This window comes from Python bivittatus, unplaced genomic scaffold (assembly GCF_059951505.1).
Source record: "Python bivittatus isolate LINGU-HERP-01145 unplaced genomic scaffold, Pbiv_v1 ctg000220_np1212, whole genome shotgun sequence".
Lineage (NCBI taxonomy): Eukaryota > Metazoa > Chordata > Lepidosauria > Squamata > Pythonidae > Python > Python bivittatus.
This window is the reverse complement of record NW_028277048.1, coordinates 694,698-714,477: the sequence shown is the minus strand read 5'-3', so window position 1 is coordinate 714,477 and position 19,780 is coordinate 694,698. Positions and strand designations below refer to the sequence as shown.

At 38.1% G+C, this 19,780-nt stretch overlaps 1 long non-coding RNA gene across 1 annotated transcript; it reads right to left on the bottom strand.

Annotated features, from left to right (window-relative positions):
- Positions 1–2,937: 2,937 nt before the first annotated feature.
- On the bottom strand, positions 2,938–19,605 carry LOC112541496 (uncharacterized). The gene is made up of 4 exons (XR_003085482.2): positions 18,029–19,605; positions 12,129–12,240; positions 10,589–10,643; positions 2,938–10,322 (listed from the first exon to the last, which is right to left on the bottom strand). It is a non-coding gene; the product is annotated as an uncharacterized LOC112541496 (long non-coding RNA).
- Positions 19,606–19,780: the final 175 nt, after the last annotated feature.

Genomic DNA, 19,780 nt, shown 5'->3' with positions numbered 1-19,780 from the left:
CAACATGCACCCAAGGGGCAGTACTTTTCACACAAGGTCATTCTGGTGCCAACTTTTCCAGCATCTTTCAAATTCCAGCAGTGTCACTGGCCGGTTCTCTTATCAAGCTATTCTAATTCATTTTCCCAGGGTTTCATTTTGCTGGCTTTCAGAGCTTCCATACTGATCAATGACCACCATGCTTCTTTATCTACACAAAAACTTCTAGCCCGGCTCTTCCACCTACATAAGAGTGATGATGTACAAGCATGTGAGTGGGAATGAGGGAAAGATGGAGTCCATCACATCTCTCTCATGTAGGACAGAAGTATATTGGCCAGGTGGAAAAGATCAGTAACTTTCTCTGGGCACAGGGTTGCAGTGGTCAATCAGATACACGATAACAGCAAAGAACAAAACAGTGGAGAACAAAATGGTTTGCAAGTGGCTTGACATCAAAGGGACCTTTCAGATATCTGAATTAGTCACTCTCAAACTTTCACTAATAGATCATTTTCCAGAGTTCTCACAGAACTCATTAATCCTGCAGAGGTTGGTTTGTAGACCATTCAGAACACTTATGAATATTAAGCACCATCTTGCATAGCGCATATGCAAATTAGCAAACAGTATTCAGAGCTCTGAAGACCAGAAACAAACACTGAGGGGTGTGTCCAGCAACATACTCCCACCTTCCTATTCTGCCATGTGCTGGAATTATTCTTCTTTTATCCCCTTCCCCCATAACGTTGTGGGTGACATTCGTAAAATGTTCTTTCTGTGCAGAACAGAAGTGCTAGATTCAAAATTGATAGATGGTTCTCAGTTTTTAGTACCTTTAAAAGTACTGATAGAACCAGAGATTAAGCAGCTGTGGTTCCTGGTGCCCATTTCGCCCTCAGCCCTTTCTTCTGCCTTTCTCCCTGCCTGTTTTGTGGCCCATCTGGAAGAGTAGTAAGCACATCTGCACAGCCTCTTTGGAAATTCTCATGGTGCATATGACATTTTCATGATACATCATAACACAGCTATTTCCCTCATATGTTTTCTCCTCTTCTGTTATGAGTAGGACAATATTTTTTGTGAATTTAGAGCAGCCTTTTCCAACCTGCCATCTTGAACTCTCCTATGGAAGTTGCACTATTGCAGAATGTTATAATTGATCATATATTTTTCTATATGATGTGTAATTATTATGGGACAGTTGACTGATAAGTATCTACAGTAGAATAATCCCATTCCTTACTCTAAATTGTTTTCTAAGAAACCTAAAACCTAAAACTATGGTGATTCCAATTCCATGAAGGATCCCCATTAAGATAGGGAGGGAGCTATTCCTAAATATAGTTCGGATTGTTATTGCTGTTGTTGTTATTCTTCCTCCTCCTGAAGGGATGTACAAAAACATTATAAAAGCAAATTCTCATAAAAATAATTTGAAAGCAATCAGCAATTAAACTAAGTCCCATAAATCACAGAAAGTCACTGGGAGACTTTAGGCCAGTCCAACTTCTCTCAAAAAGTAGGTGTTGTGAGAATCAACTTGAAGGGAGATCCCCATGTAAGCCATCTTGAACCCCTGGAGGAAAGAGCAGATATATATACAATACAGTACTGTACAATACAATACAATACAGTACAATACAATATCACAACACACACACACACAATATACAATAAACAAATAAAACAATAAAATAAAATAATTGGGTATAACACTTTAAACTTAAGGTTAGAAGGCAATAGGGGTCTGGGCAGTTGTGCAAATGCCCAGTTGAACAAGTATGTTTCCAATTTATGTTTAAATCAAGAGAGTGTTGGGAACAACTGTCATCCACTCAGAGAGTTCCATGACTGGGATGCTAAAATTTAGAAGGCCCTACTTTTACCACTGCATTGTGAGCAACATGCTAAGGGTTGTAGAAAAAGCCATTCTAGAAAAATACTAGCCCAACAGAACATTGCTTTGGAGCCTTGTTGCTGTTCTAGATCATGTTATTGTCCTCTTGATGAATTGTTGGCCAAATAGACACATATATTGAGGATCAGATACAGGGATGGACATTTATTGGGGGCTTTTGTTTCAAGTCCAAAACTTGGTTTATGTGTCTCAGACTCTCTACTTGTAGAGGGAATAAGGAATGGCCTTGAAGGATAGGAGGAAGAACCACTGCCAAGTCAATGGTCAGATAAAAGGGGTTTGAGTCTGGGCCAAGAAAATAACTTGAGAAAACACCTCAGGCAAGCCCTCCCCTAATTCACATTTGTTTATTTATAAATCAAATTTATATGCCACCCATCTCACTATCAATGACACATGAAGATAAATGGTGGTGGGAGGAGTACATTCAGACTTGCAAGATTTTGTTACTATGGCTATTGCAATAAAAGTAGTCCTGATTTATGTGGCATTCGTTTCTTAGTCTGGTTTATCTTGTTGGGCTGACACTACTCTACCTGCCCAGCAATGCTCCAAATATTTGGCCAGTCTAGAACAGGAGCTATTTGAGCTAAGTTGCCAAACCACCTGTGTCCCACAACTCATTCTTACATTCTGCCTCCTTGACTAGACACTATGCAGCAGGAACAGGTAAGGGCATAGCAGAAAGTTTCTGGCAGGGCGAGCCAAGCCATACACAAGGCAACAGGGCAGGAGAATGCAAACAGGTTGCCTAATTGAATTCCCACACTTTGGGGGAGGGGAGGGGAAGGGAGAAAGAACAAAGACTAAATTATTTCCATGGATCATTGTACAATAAACAAGGACAAACAGTACTGGAAGACAGCATCTTTTACCTGTGGTTGTAAAATACTACATTTACTGAATTTTATGTTCTGCCTTGGTCTTTGTTCCTGTTGGGAAGCAGAGTCTAAAGAATGTACTCATATAGATTTTTTAAAAATGAAGTAATAAGAAAGCAATACCGCATCCTAAGCCTGTAATGGCCAATCTGAACAATATACAGTGCCCCTTGGATCAAACTCTTTCTATCACTAAGCAGAACTTCCTGGCTGCCACATGATAAAGACTGTTTTGTTTTGTTTTGCACTGAGTGCAAAATTGATCATTTATGTGGTAAATGATAAATTGTATAATTAATCAGTGTACCAAATGGTTCTTCACATCACATAATTATCATATGGCTATTATAGACCTTGTTGGTCCCTGTGAGCATTAGGAGATTGTCCCCACTGAATGCCATCTGATGATTATTGTTCAGGTACCTGTTGAAAACACATCTCCTTGCCCAGGTTTTCCCATTATGTTTCATTGAATGTGGTTATATAGTGTTTTAATAGATAACTTTGCCACACATTTTATTTCTATTTTCATTGTAAACCGCTTTATTGATTTTATCCCTAAATTATAACTAAGTAGAAAATTCAATCTACATTCCAATACCCCAAAAAGGGAGACTTAACAGACTGTGCAAACTGTTGTACAACATCCTTAATTTCACATGCTAGTAAAATAACACATAGGAACATCCAATACAGATTAGAATTTACATGGAAAAGGAGATGCCAGATGTTCAAAGTTTTTAAAAAGACAGAGGAACATGAGACATTATTGCTGATGCATCTGGATAATTGAGAAAGCCAAAGAATATCAAAAAGAAGTGATTATGTGCTTCATTGATTATAGAAAGGCTTTCAGTTGTGTCAATCATGTCAAGCTATGGAACGAGCTTAGGAAAAATGGAATCCCAGAACATCTCATTGTCCACGTGTGAAACCTATATACAGCCAAGGAAGTCACAGTATGGATAGAATATGGGAAAAGAGCTAGCTTCAGATTGGCAAAGGAGTGAGGCAAACCTGTATACTCTTCTCTTATTTAATCAATCTCTATGTTGAATGTATATTAATGGAAGTTGGATTGGAAGATAACGAGCATGGTTTTAAAATTGTAGGAAGAAGCATCAGTAACCTGCGCAATGCTGATGACACTATTCTGATAGCTGAAAATGCAAAGGATCTGCAAGCTCTAGTAATAAAAGTCAAAGAGCAGAATGAAAAAAATGGGACTCATTTAACAACCACTTGTTCAGCGACTGTTCAAAGTTACAACAGCGCTGAATGAGGAGACATACAACCAGTCCTCATAGTTGCAGCTGTTGCAGTGTCCCTACGGTCACATGATTACGATTTGGACGCTTGGCAGCTGGTTCACAATTACAACGGTCACAGCATCCTGTGGTCACATGGTTGTCATTTATGACCTTCACTGCCGGCTTCTGACAAGCAAAGTCAATGGGGAAGCTGGCAGGAGGCAAATGGTGATCATGTGACATCACGTCTAATGACAGCATCACTTAGTGACAGAGTTGCCGGTCCCAATTACCATAGTTAAGCAAGGACTACCTGTGTAAGAAAGACCAAACTAATGACAACAGGGACAACCACCAACCTTAGAATTGACTGTGAATACATTGAAATGATCGTTTCTGCCTTTTAGGATCAACAGTAAAGGAACAAGCAGTCAGGATATATTCCATAGACTAGCACTTAGTAGACCAGCCATGAAGGCCTTGGAAAAGATATTGAGATGTTGGGATGTGTCTATACCTACAAAGATCAGAATCATGCAAGCCATGGTATTTCTTGTGACACTCTATGAATGTGAGACTTGGACTTTAAAAAAGCAAGACAGAAAGAATATTGACACTTTTGAAATTTGGTGTTGGAGAAAAGTCCTGAGAATACCATGGACAATTAAATGGATTATTGAACAAATAAATCCAGAGTTCTCACTCAAGACACAAATGACCGGGCACAAATTGTCGTATTTTGGACACATTATGCAAACACCTAGCCCTCTGGGGAAGGCTCTAATGCTGGGAAAAGTAAAAAGAAAGGGAAGAAGATGACCTGCAGCAAAGTGGATGGACTCAGTTATAGTGGTGATGAGTGCACTGTTGGAAGACCTGAAAGACCAGGTTAGGGACAGATTGTCATGGAGAAAATCTGTTTACAGTATGTGGTTGCTATACTTGATGGCACATAAGCAATCAATCCATCATTAAGTAGGGAATCCTCAATCTTGATGTACAAAGGGATAGACTTATCATCTCATACTTCTGCTACAATATGCTTACATACTCATCTTTCACCACTCCCAAACATTTTTGTTATATACTTGAGCCATCAGATAAAAGGGAACTCACATTGGCATGGTTAGTCTGCCCTCAGGGATACTGACAAGATTTAATAATATCCCCTATCAATGATACTGTGTATGTATATGTTCAGATATTGAAATTGAGACAATTGCACCAATATTTGTGAAATACCCTATTTATCACCATTGGAGGATGAATTTTATTTATTTACTGTCAGCCCGCCCAGGTGAACCAGACAGGAAACAAGACTAGATGAACTAATTCTACTTTAATGTAAAGCTATATTAACAGAATCTTGCAAGTCAAAGTAAAAATCTTCTGCCCTCCCTATTTACTGCCTTATCAGTTAGGGTGGATCCTTCCTAAATTTCCTTCTTTGGCTGTTACCCTGTTGCAGACTCCCTTCTCTTTTATCTGATTGTTCCCTAGGCAGCATCTCCCCCGCCCCCTCTTCCAAGGCCACCCTCACATTCCATCACATTTACTTAACTTGTAAATTGCCTGATTCCATCACAACTCTGAGAGATTAATAGGAGTTAATCCCTCCTGTAATCACAGACTCTCCAGACCAGTCTCAACAGGCAACTGCGTGCTTCTTATTAAACAATCAGGACCACAAAGTCTCTAAAAAGACTATCTAAAAAGGTAGCCAAATTTTGTCTTGTTACAATGGTGATCAGAAATTATTGGATCTGAACATCATCTAGCCATGCTAAATTTCTGCTGTGAATAGGCCTTTTTGCTGGATATTTTGTAGTTTACCTGGTGTGTGTACACAACAAACAAAAAAATAACCAACCAACCAACCAACCCACCCATCCACTATCCAGGATAGATGAGAAATATAACAGATAAATGAGAACTATAACAGATAATAGTATGTTACAACTGTTGGCAGTTTGTTTAAGTTCAGAGCAACCTACTTTCACAAACTGCCTTTCTAAATGTCTAAGAATATAATTAACAGGTGGTTTGTATTTGAATGTCACTCAGGTAGTGAAAACCAGGGCAGTGTAATATAGTAATTAAAGTGTAGAAGTTTGGAGATTTTCAAGTTCCCAGTTGCCTACTGGTGCCAGTCACTCTCTCTTTACTTTGCCTACCTCCTAGTATTGTTTTTGTGAAGTTAAAATTAGGGGAGAGCGTGCCCATGTACATTGAACTTTTTTGCCCATCACAGGGCCAGGACAGATGAGGATATACTCTGTGGCAATCAGTAGCCTGTTCAGCACTTTTCATTGAACCCCAAATGCTCAGAAAGAATCCAAAGACGACACTTCATAGGAGAATGACAAAGACAGTGGGTCCAGATGGACAAGCCTGTAGCCCAAATACATTCTGGATATTCTGGTGTGGCAGAACAGCCACTTAAAGGGGGATGCATCTGATGGGGACTATGAAACCCTGGCTGCTCCCCAACAGTAGGAACATTTTTTCTCTAGGAGAGAGTGAAATGAACATTTCAAGAGAGAGTTCAGACTGAACTAGTAGAAAAAGAAGCTGGAGAAGCAGAGGATTTTGATGGTAACGCAGCTATTATCACCTGCCACAGATATTTCGGCTCAGCCAAGTTCTAGCTGTTTTCTAGGGCTGAGATGAGTCAAACAACATCCTGGGTTCTCAGGCTGTAAGGAGGTGGCTGCAAGAGTGCTGCTTGTTACCAGAATGTGAGATTGACCATAATTTGCCATAACAACCAATAATTTCCTAGGGACCTTGAAGGACCTACTGTGATGGCATATGTAACTGCTGCATTACCCCACACCCATTTAAATGGACTTTTAAAGCTGAGCATAGCTGTACCTGACATTCACCTGACAGAAAGTCATTCGGGGCCTTACTCATTTCCATCTGAATGTTTTCTTGAAAAACCACAGGCTGTAGCTGCTTATGTACGTTTGGGAAGGTTGAAACCAGGACCAGGACCAGCTGCCCTCAGTTCCTGGCAGGTGCTGAGGAAGAGTTCTTGCTTGCACCAATGAATTTGTCCCTCTCAAGAAGGCAAGGCTAAGAGATGGAGCCAGCAAACCTGTGGAAGGAAGGGGTGGAGATAGTAGGCACACCTTGGTCCTTCCCACTCCAAGAGAATGCTTGAATATGTTTGTGATGGCAACATTTCCTTCCCCATTTTTTACCTGTTTTTTTTTCCCCCCCGAACTTACACATCTGACCCGGACTGTATTCTAGGATCAGGCTGCCATCTTTCATGACCAGAGATAGCAGGCCCTATGCTGGGTGGTTAGAGCAAACAATCTTGACTCTTGGGTACCGTTGTGGGGCTTTTCATCAGCCTGCAGTTAGCCATTGAAGCTCTCTCTTGTGAGCCAGTTGATATAACTAGGGATGGGGCAAACTTAGGCTGGCTAGAAGGATGGGATTAGAAATCCAAGAGAGCCAGAAAAGGCAGCTAGAATTTAGTAATAGCTTCCATGACAGACTACTAAGGAAAGAATGAAAGTGGCAGCTGTATAGTCTGGTGCAGGAAAAGGGCCTTAAAGTATGCATTTGACTTTTCAAAAATAACCCCAAGATAGCTAAAAATAACATTCACATTTTTTAAAAAAAGGCAAAGTAAGCAGAAAATGATATCTATTTAAAAAAAAACAGCAGCCAGTTAGACATTAAATCATAATACAAAATGAATTGCAGACATGCCTGGATGCTTGGCTACTTTCCACTTGTGTAGTAGCAAGTAGATATATTAAAAGCTCTGCTGTCTTCGTAAGAAATCGGACTTTAACCAGCTAGTCCTGGAAATCCCAAATTGGGCAAATAAGGAACGAAATGCTCAACATTTATAAAGTGCTCTGGTTAGTAAATGATCCAGGAAAGACCAGAAAGTAAACTACTAGAAGCAAAGTGGAGGCAAAAACTTCTGATCTTCCAGAATCAATGTTTCACTGCATTCCGATCTTTGGCCCAATAATTGGGAAATCAACTTTCCTCAAGGCAAGCTAATATAAAATATCCCCATTTTAGTTTTTTAGAGTCAACAGTATAGCTGAATGGTAACCATACAAATATGGTATTGTATTGAGGCCCTTCAGTCACTCATGCCCTGGACATCTCCCATATAGACTATTGTAATGTACTCTACATAGGGCTACCCTTGAAGAGTATCCAGAAGCTTCAATTCATCCAGAATGTGGCTGTGCGGGCAATTTTAGGTGCATCAAGATCAGCACATATAACACCTTTGCTCTGTGAGCTGCATTGGGTGCCAGTTTGCTTCCTGGTCCAATTCAAGGTGTTGGTTATCACCTTTAAAGCCCTACATGGCATGGGTCCAGGGTACCTGAAGGACCATCTCATCCCCGTTACAAAAACCCATCCCACCCGGTCATGCAGAGAGGGCATGCTATGGACCCCGTCTGCAAGTGAATTTCATCTGACAGGGTCCAGGAGGCGAGCTTTCTCTGCAGCAGCCCCTGCCCTTTGGAACACTCTTCCCCCAGAAGTGAGGTTGGTTCCCTCCCTTTTAGACTTCAGAAAAAAACTGAATACCTGGTTTTGTCATCACGCATGGGGTGGGGATGGGAATAGTCAGTTTTGGGGTTGGCTGGTTCCCTAGTCTTACCTTTGACTGATATTATCTGGTCACAGGCTGAAATAATATCACCATCTCTTGGATTTTATTGTATTTAATAATTGTATTTTATATTTGTATTATTTATGTTTTTATTGATTTTAAATTATTTTGTTGTGAACCGCCCAGAGTCCCTCCTTGTGGGGGAGTTGGGTGGTGATATAAATTTGACATATAAATAAAATAAATACAAATAACATTTTCATCACAATTGTGCTTCACATTAACTCTGGGCAAACTGTATACAGCAGGTGTATAGAAAATGCAGCCTGTACATCACATGCGACCCACTAATACTCCTTTTGCAGTTTCCAGTGAGATGGGCCCCCAAGTTTGGTCATGTTTACTTTGGATAGCAAGCATAGATGCATTAAGATATCCATTTATCCTCATAAAATCCTAAACCCTCCCTCCCCCCCCCCCCCCCAAAATCAGGTCCACTTTGGATCATGTTCCTATCAGCTTTCTGAATTCAGGTTTTAACTATGCAAACATAGTGTGCTCGACATAAAAGTTTTGAACCCCTGATGTACAGAAATGGCTGTACCTTTAAAATCCAGGATTCAACAGACAGTAGCCACTATGTAGCTCACTTAATTCAAGTTTTCATGGAAATGGAGGGGAAAAAAGAACCACTTATATTTTTCCCTAAAGTAATTCCACTATTCCCAATATTGCACTAAGTAATGAGAAGGGATCCAACCTCCTAAACTACATCAAATGAACATCACATGTGATGACCAACAGTGTTGAACCTGAGTGTAAGCACAATGGCACTTTTCAATTCCTCATGAAGCATGTGGCTAAAACTCCATCACAATCCCTTACTTTCACGTCCCCCACCCCCAACTGATCAGTCCTAGCTTCCCAACTTATGTACCTGAATGATAATGTGGAGAAATGAGTTATATGATACCATGCCAGTCTGACTCCAACAGTGCACAGAACAAGCTTACTGATAGATCAGCACTCTAGATAAATCAGAGCATACTTTCATGCTACAAGAGCCCATGAGAAAAGAATAAGTGATTTGGTATAGGAAAAATCCATCTTATTATGATAACTGAAGGTTTTGCACAACTGCTTGATTCCAGATAAAGTAGTAGTAAAATATTTACCATTAGGAAGACATGACAGCTACTCTACTACATGTGTAGTAACACAGACATGCAAAAGTGATGAAACAGCAGCAAGTCCAACTGTCAACCAATTCATTGATCTGAACAATTATATTAATTTTTTTAAAGAGGGCATACTGTTTAGATATATCACAGTAGAGATTATGTAACAATATAGATTTAAGTGATTTTTCCAACAATGCTTTGCTCTTCTAAATAACATCAGGCAAGCAGAAAATCAAAATGTTAACACTGATATTCTGTTGTTTCATTAGATCTTGTTATTAGTTCTATTCATTAGCTGCATTATAAAGAACATGGCAGGGAAACATTGCACGCACAAATTAAAAATTAACATTTTATTGAGTAACTTCCATTTTATGAATGCATTAACACTGCTGCCATTTTTCCAGCCTCTGGACCCTGATCCATTCCTTTTAGAACTGAAGAAACAAAGGGCAAGGAACACAATTCATAAAAGGAGAGGAAGGAATGTTGTTTGATGCTTCATACAGCCTATAGAAATAAGTCAGAAAGAGACATGGTCAGTACAATATAAAACATACTAAGGGAAATCTTAAAGGGAAAATGGAAATATAAGCATCACTAAAACCACCCGAGTAGCTGGCTTCTTCGTTGGTAGCCACCAGAGATTCACCAAGGATACTGATTAGCCTTGTAGATGATTCTTCAATATCGGGGGGAAAAGGCACAATAGAAAATATGAGCAAAAACCAACTCTAAAAGCATGCTGCTGCCATTGTCTCCTTGTCATGCATTACCTGTTCTGCAGTGCAAAAATTTCAGTCCCTGGGCTGCTGACCTAGCATCAGAGTCCTGTGAAAATATTTAATAGAAAAGAGAAATGTGCATAAGTGATTTCACAACAACTTAATCATAATCTGTTTCCCTGACATTCCCAGTTTTTCTCGGAAATTGCCAACTGAAACAAAACTATTTCTAGAATTCTGAGAGAAGCACTTTGCCTGCAAGGCCTTCAGGGGCAAATGGCAAACTTGCTCATCTCTTCAATAGTATCGAAATACTCAGTCACAGTGCTGGGTTCTGCTACCCACGTATGAGATAAATGCATCTACGTGAAATCTCTTGAAGATTTCCCTTGAACAGGAAAGGATAAAAATAAAACCACCTTAGACAAAATTCTCATTCCTTTAAATGGCTACTTCCAGACTGATGATACGATCAGGAATCTAACAGTCCACAAACAAGATTGATAAATTAATTACATGTGAAAGAATACATTTATTATATGTCAAATTATCTTGCTATGTAGATTAAACAAAATGTATGATTGAAATGCATTGAATTTTAAAATGTAAAATGAAGCATATCAGCAAAATTAAACCCTTCTGCATTATTTCCTGAATTGAGCTCACTTCTGTTATTATAGCTGAATTAAGAAAATTGTTTGAAATAATGGAATGCAGGCAAAAAAAAGCAGGGGCCTGGCTTCATTCCTTTCACCCACACTCCATTTTACGTCTTAAAAAATCCAGCTCTCTTCACCCTTCTGTTTAATATGTGGATTTAGAAAATATACCTGTCTGTCCTACAATACATAATTTACTTGTAGTAATTTCATCTTTTGTCAGGAAGTGGAATCTGAATGAAAGAAAAGTTTCATGAAGTCTAAAGAAAGAAAAGGGTGTGTTTTATCAGGATGAAGAAGACTGAGTTTGAGAAGAAAAAGGAATACTTGGTAAACAAATTAGCTGGGAGCTTAGAAAAAAGCTCAAGAAACAAGGTTATGAAAATAAGAGTCAAGAGGATTGAAAAAAGAAAAAGTTTGATCATTTATTTAATTACACTAATAGACTGTCTTTCTTCAACAATAGATCTGAATATACTCTACATGGTGTCTCTGAGTGATCTTCTATCCAGATACTGGTCAGCCATTGACATGCATCTTTAGATGACTATTAAAAATTCTTACATGCACAAGGGTTTTAAAAAAGTAACTAATAAAACAAATTTGATGGAAAGAAAACATGGATCTAATACTATGAGAAGGAGAGAGCAAGCATGCCAGAAAAACTTACAGAAGAGCAATGAAAAAGACCTACCTATATTTTATATGTCAAAAACACCATGAAATACTCAGCTACATACCTATGACACTTTACATATTATAGGTATAATTTCAAATATAAAGAAGAGTCAAAAGATGGAGTGTTCTTGAGTATCTTTATTCATTTTTCCTTTTAAAATAAAGATATGGAATGATACACATTATCTCTACTTGCAAAGTCATCCAGAGGTAAATGCATTACTTTACAACAGAGCTATAAATCAGACAGAGACCTGTGTCTATCTTGAAAAGTTGCACAGCAATGTGGGAAAGTTGCTTTCTGCAATGGAGGTCTGGTGCTTATCTTCTCCCACTTCCTTTTTCTACAAACCTGCAGGGGAGAAGCTGTATTGGGAAACATCAGAGGTAAGGTAATGGATCATTTTACAGTTTTCTTGCCACATACTCCACCTGGGACCCTTAATACGGAGCTGCTTCTTCTTCTTTGCTTTTAGGCAGAGAAAAAGGATACACCTGGATTTCAGAATTTCATTTTTAAAATGCTCTAAAGGCAACACTGTTTTAAGCAATGCTACCTTGGTCCCTTTGTGGCCAAAAGGCAACATAAAAATAAACAAATGTTACAAACTAACACAAATCTTCCTTTAAGTTGCTTATGAAAAACAAGCATGTTACCCTGGATCCAGATGAAACCCAAATTCCAAAATGGATTGGGTAATTCAGGATAGATTCTTGCTTGCATAAGGCAAAATGGGTGGCATGAATATGCCTTGTTCTAATTCAAAGCCCTCACCCACTTTTTGATTCCTAGTTATTCCTATGCTTGGTGTACTGTAAACTGTGCCACTGCAGCAGCCAAGCTTAAAGAAATCTTTCAAATGCTTGTATAAAGTGCCATACTACAAAACAGAATGAGCAGGACTGGATTCAGTTTTCAACAAATCAGTCCTCGAAATCAGACTATGATAACACACCTAATCAGAGTGATATCTGCAACCAGCCCATTATCTGTCACTCAAACAGCTGCATCTCAAATGGGCAGTAACACACAAGGTCAGACTATTCCCAACCTCTAGAGAGCTAGAGATATAAACTTGCATGGTTTGGCATGGAAAATACAGCCAGTCCTGCCCTCTTTGAGAATGTCTAAGGAGGAGCTGTGTTCAGAAGCCTTAAAAAGAGGGAGGGTGTTTTTGTTTCCTTTTCAAAGGGGCTAAGGTGCACTGTCATCCTGTCTACTAGGTATACACGGCTCCAACTATTCCCTCATGTTATACATGAAGGAATTTTTTAATGCCACAGAAAGAATCTTCCCAGCAAGAATATAAGTTAATTTTTTTGATACCACAATCCAGAATTAGAGAACAAATTGAAACAAACAACTCCAGAACAATTCAACTACTTGAGTCCTGCACTCACACTGGGTCACACAGCCTCAGCACAGCCTTGTTTATTTTTCCTTGTGGCTCTGCTTTCATTATGATTTAGGCTTTCCTTGTGATTTAGGCTAGGAAGCTAATTTCCATTACTACAAAAGATCCAGATGCTTGTAAGTATAGGAAGTATAAGCTAAATTATCATTTTCAGAATCACAGCCCCCCCCAAAATCGGAGGTTTTGTATAAGCAACAGTTTGAATCAGTCTTGTTGCTATTTGACATTTCATGTCAAAAGAAAATAATGTTCGGTTATTATGATATACCCACATTGTTTAATATATATTATATACGTATGTATGTATGATCATTCATCAGTCCATCCATATTTGACTGGTGCCTTTTAGTAAGCATAAATATTTGCCTCTCCTGTTAACTGATGAAATCAAAACCCCTTGTTTTTACCATTTGCCAATACAGGTAGTCCTCATTTAGCAAATGACTCTTTTAGCGACCATTCACAGTTAAGATGATGATGAAAAAGTAACTTTGCAACCAGTCCTTTGCAGGTCTGTAAAGCAAAGCAAATCTGAAGTAAGATCATAAGCATGGTTGTGATTTCACTTAGTGATTGCTTCGCTTAACAAATGAGTTGCTGATCCCAATTGTAGTAGCTAAACCAGGACTACCTGTATATGTAACTTTTAAAAAACCAATTTTATATACTATGGCTACATCTCACTACTTTTTATCACCCACCTTTTTTATGAGTGTATGCTTAGGGCTACCTATAATTAATTTCTACTAAATAGTAAACTAGCCAATAATAATAATAATAACAACAGTAAAATTAGAAGGCATATAATAGGTTCACCCAAATAAACTTCACATCTTATGCCTAAACTATAATCAGGGTAGATACTAAGCCAGGACTTAAGAGGGCACCCTGGGAAAGGTATTCCATAAACTGGAACCTCACATATGCAAAGGCCTTATTCTCCACCATCACAACTTGCCTAAACTTCTAAGGAAAATGCAGGACAAGGATCTTAAAGGACCTTAAGAGTGGTAAGTTTTGTATGGGTCATATTTTGAAAATTAAAAATTAGCACTTTGAACTGCACCTAAACACCAACTGCAAGCCAAAACAGATCTTTAACCAAGAAAAGTTTGTAATGGTGGTTCCTGACTGCTGACTAGCTTCAGTTTCCAAATACAAAGCAGTTCTCATTTTAATAGTTATATTAATTTGATTAATTCAAGTCAGAGTGCCACCTAAGTTTGCACAGGCTGAATGCTATCTTCCTGGTTAGCTTAAATTTCCCCAGCAGCACTTGGATTGTGCTTTTGCCCTTATCCATACCATTACTAGAATCTGCATCATTCACTGTTTCATCTGCACTGAAAAAAGTCGGTCTCACCCATACATTTCAACTGCCATAGCCTATTCAGCTATTTTTTCCCAAAAGAAAATGTTTGATCCAGAAAGGATCTATCTGCTATCTCCTTCAACGAACTGGGAATGCCTCCTCTCTTACTGAGGTACTTAGATCTCTCAGATCAAGACAGCTGTTCTGCTTCTGCAAAATATTAATTAGGTGGGGTAAAGTTAAACACAAATAGCAGGAAATATTTCTCGAAAAACATGCTCAGGGTGCAAGAACTGATGTTCATTCAAACTCCTAAGACAAACTTGCAGCATTTGACCTGGATGCAAGTTTCAATAAAGGACATAGGGGAAGTAATACTTTTGTCTCCAAAAGACTTATTTATTTAATTATTTATTTAATTGATTTACATGGCTGCCCGTCTCGTAGATGCAACTCTGGGTGGCTACCAGCACATCAGAAACAATATAACAACCAGTATCAATACAAGCCTAATAAACCTAAAATGGTCACTGAGAACAAACCCAATAAACATTTAACAATAACATCTCATGGAACACTTAACCTCCCAACCCCATACCCTGGAACACACCCAAGTATTCAACACTTTGCAAACTAATCTTGTAGGTATGATATTCCAGAGGGCAGGCGCTGTGACCAAAAAGGCCTGCTTCCTAGGTCCCATTAGATGGCATTCTTTAATTGAGGAAACCTCAATTGTCCGATAATTAAGTGGGCTACTGTGGGTTCATTATGATCACTCTGAGAACCTACAGTATAACTCGGAAATCACCCCTTCTTCAGGGCCACATTTCCTCAGACTATTGTCTGGGGCTACATATCAGTGGATGCTAGAAGTGGAGACAGTTGGCACATGCTGTCACTCTTCCTGTTAATTTATTGACATGCATATTCATTCCTCCATCTACCTCTTTCAAATGCCACCCATTCCTCAGTTCCATCTGCAAGCAGAGCAATAAGGCCTGAGGGGAGGGGATGGAGTATCAATGAAACATTTTCAGAATCTTTTTGCCACATGGGGTGAACTATAGCATGGAAGGCAAGGTGAGGTCAATCCTTGCCTCTCCATATATGACTCTTTCCTGTGAAGTTGCTCTCATGGAACAATTACACTAATTTAAAAATGCTTTTACAGGTATCAACTACATTTTTTAAATCTGATACACAGAGAGGCAGGAAGTGAGACTGTTGGAACCAAACACCTAGTGAGCCAAAAAGTTCTGAGTGGACCCATGCTGGCAAAAAGATGTAGCTCTAGTTCATGACTGACTGAATCTATCCTGTTATTTTCTCTCACTTAGATTTTAACAGTTGTTTTGCCATTCCATCACAATCTGTAGTGCTTTATTTATCATTAACCAATTAGCCTCATCCATTTGCTTTTTATTATTCTCAAAGAAATACTGTACATTTTTGTATGTATTTTGTAAAAAGCAGAAAAGAGAAAATAGGATTTTTCAGACAGTGAAAGAGAATGACAAATATTTGAAAATATCACACTTGCTCAATATAAAATTATCTTCAAGTATAATCCTAATTCTACATTTACTCAAACAGTGATGGACTCAGGCCCAACTCTTAGCTGAAAAGAATCCTGTGTATATCCAGGTACACAAACTTAAGTTAACAAAGTAAATTTATTTAATTAAAATTAGAATTGCAATCAGCTAACCTGCTCCTATATACTTATGCACTGTATTTCTATATTTTGGAAAAGTATGCTACTTAACTACAAGTAGTCCTCAACTTATGACCACAATAGGGACTGGAAAATTCATTAAGTGAGACATCAGGTGACTGCACCCAATTTACAACATTTTTTTGCAGCGGCTGTTAAGTGAATCACTATGGTCATTAAGCGAATCATGGTCATGAAGTGAATCACAGAGTTCCCCATTGATTTTGCTTGTCGGAAGCCAGCTGGGAATGTCGCAAATGGTGATCACGTGACCTCAGGACATTGAAACTGTCGTAAATACGTGCCGGTTGCCAAGTGCCCAAATTTTGATTATGTGACTGTGGGGATGCTGTGACAGTCGTAAGTGTGAGGACTGGTCGTAAGTCACTTTTTTCAGCACCATCGTAACTTTGAATGGTTGCTAAATGAATGGTTGTAAATTGAGGACTACTTGTATATTGTTCAGGCCTTCCTTGCTTTTTAAACAGGCTTGACAGGGGGCAATAATACAAAATGGTTACTACATGAAGCTTGTCCTTATAACAATATTTACAATTTCTATATAACTTCTTCCTTAGAATGAGGCAGGCTAGTGTTAGAATTATAAATCATATTGCACTTCTCAGAGATGCAGCAGGAATTTTAGCCAAATACACATCAGATATGCAAAGAACATTTAAAGAGCAGGAAACTCCTACTTAAATGATAATAATGTAGCTGTATGCAGTATTAATGAATAATGTAAATCCCTTGTATTCTTCTTTCCTCTTTTCCTCTACTTCTTTCCTCTTTTGCATATAATAAAAACAAAAAAAAATTAAAATGCATGGGATACTTTGTCAAACTATATACCACATTCACATATATGGCATCACAAATAAATTGCTTCTCCTAGGATGCGTTTCCTGCATATGGAAGTAGTGCATGGATTCTAGTGATTCCTACAATTATCACAGTCATTCACCTGTGAGGGAATTATTGTTATTTTCACAGAAAGCTCTTCAAATGATGAGGTACTGAATGATTTACATTGTGGTTAAAATATGTGACTCCCAGATTAAGCATGATATGCCTCTTACCTATTAACAACAGTTTAAAAAACTTTCTGAATCACAATTTTTTGCAGTGCTACAACTAATTTCTAATAAGCTTCAAAAATTGGGAGGTTCAAAGAATGATTTTGAAAAGGCCAATAAAGAAAATTTGAGAGCCCAAAGAAACTAATTTTGATCTTTTAAGAGCATACATTCTTGCTTGTCATTTATTTAGCTGGTGAAACTTTCTTCTTAATGAGTTCTATTTCTACTTTTCCATTTCACACACTATATTAGCTTTGTGCAAATAGTCCTATGAAGATAAGCATTCCTAAGAAATTGCTTCACTTCCCATCCTATTCACACTGTAAACAAATTTTCCATCCTTAGTGTCAGCTTCATCTCTATGTACATGAATAGAATCAATGCAGGATGGAAGAAAGTGATAAATTATCTATTTTATCACTTTTGTATATTTAACATAAAGAAGTAGCACCTACAGGAAAACAGTTGGGAATAATTGCTTACAAACTTTTTTTTTAAGGAAGTGATCATGAAATCAAGAGAAATGTCTAAATCTGTCAGCTCACTCTTAGTCAGTATTCCAGATTAAACAGAAATGTGGACTTAAGATATCCATTATGGTGGATAAGAACTGATCAAGGGTCAGACTCACCATGCAGAGTAACAAGTCAAGGAAGCTGTCTCTCATCTTTGCACGTTACATCAGCTAATATTTTGGAATCCATCTCTCCCCACATGGCAGCATTCTCTGTTCTCGGATGCCATCTGCATAAGCTCCTTCTTCTGCTGCCACCTACCAGTTTTATTATTCTGTTGCAGCACAAGGGCATATAGAAGAAGTTCTTGTTCAGCTCACAAAAAAATCATACAATGGGGATCCTTTAAAGGCATGAAGCTCATTACAACCTTTCCTCCCATACCGCCCGTCCTCTTCAGCAAAATATTGGACAGAAGACCCAGATAACAGACTTTGGAAGATATCCTTACAGACGGAGCTATTAAACGTCAGATTAAAAATACAAATGCCACCAGATGCTTCTGCTATGTTACCATCGCACAATTCAACAGAAGCTTTTCTGTTGCATTAAGCATTATCTAGTTTCTATTTTCCTCTTTCATAGTACACTATTTCTTTTTTCAAGTATATTGCTAACTGAACTCTGCAATTCATAACCTTAAATCACATAGAACATTAAAAAAATAAAACAGTATTTCCTGAAAGCTGGAACTCTGGACAATGCCAAATGTCGGCTTTACTGCATTGTCCTTTCAATGCAAGCAAAGTGGAGAAATTTAACTTTGTTGAACACTGTTCAGAATAGTAGTTTCCCCAGGCTCCTACTGTTTTAACATCACTTTTCCCCTTCTTCCACCAATTTCAAAAATTATTAATTTGCATGGGCTGTGACAATTATAAGGAACAATTTGCAACATGATCCTTTCTGCTGTTTAGCTTTTTTTAAGTCATAGAGTTTCACTAGGAATCGGGTTGTGTCAAAAAGCCTGAAAATTGGCAAGAGAAGAACAAAAAGTCTGTTCACCAGCCAATTTTAATTTAATGTTTTTCCCTTTATGCAATGCCTCTGGGTCAAAAATAACATAACAGGGAAGTCAGTTTTACAAAAATTGTAAAATTGTAAAATTACTTTGCAGAGTAGCCATTTTTTGTTTCTGATAACTTTGCAAAGAAATTAGCTATGCCAGTGCCATGAAGAGAGAGATTAAGTGTCTGTGAAAAATAGAAGCTGTAGAAATAGTGTGAAACAATATCTGTGAAATCTTGCACATAACAAAAATAAATAATACTTTTAATGTATTTTAGCAGAATAATTTGTCCCTTTTAAATTCCAAAGCATTTGATATACAAGATTAACCTGACAGAAAAAAACATTTTTTCTTGATATAATAAGGCATGTGTGGGCACACATACAAAATGATTTGGGGGAGTGTTCATCTGAAGCATTTTGTTCTTTCATATTAGAAATTATTTCTGCCACTGGCTGTATCATTGCTGCTGTATGTTTATGCAGATATTTGGATGTTAAATCAAATGTAAAGTATTAAGAAATCATTTAGCTCATTCAGTATTACCAATAAATGACAGTTACGCTGAGCAACACATACAGAAAATTCCTGAAATAAAATCCCACTCTTAATCTTCATAAATAAATACCCATTGGCCTCCACCCAAGCCCTGCTATAAGACATAGAAAATTATATAACTTTTTACACCTAAGTTTTCATACCTGTTAACTGATGCCGATTAGTTTTGTGCTGACTGTGCCCCTGGAAAGCACCAAAGCCCTGTAAAACTTAAGCCAAGAATGTATATTGGGGGAAGGGGCAGTGAGAAGAGGGAGGTACATGGGTAGGTCGAGATGGCAGAATCTGTGGAGTTACACAC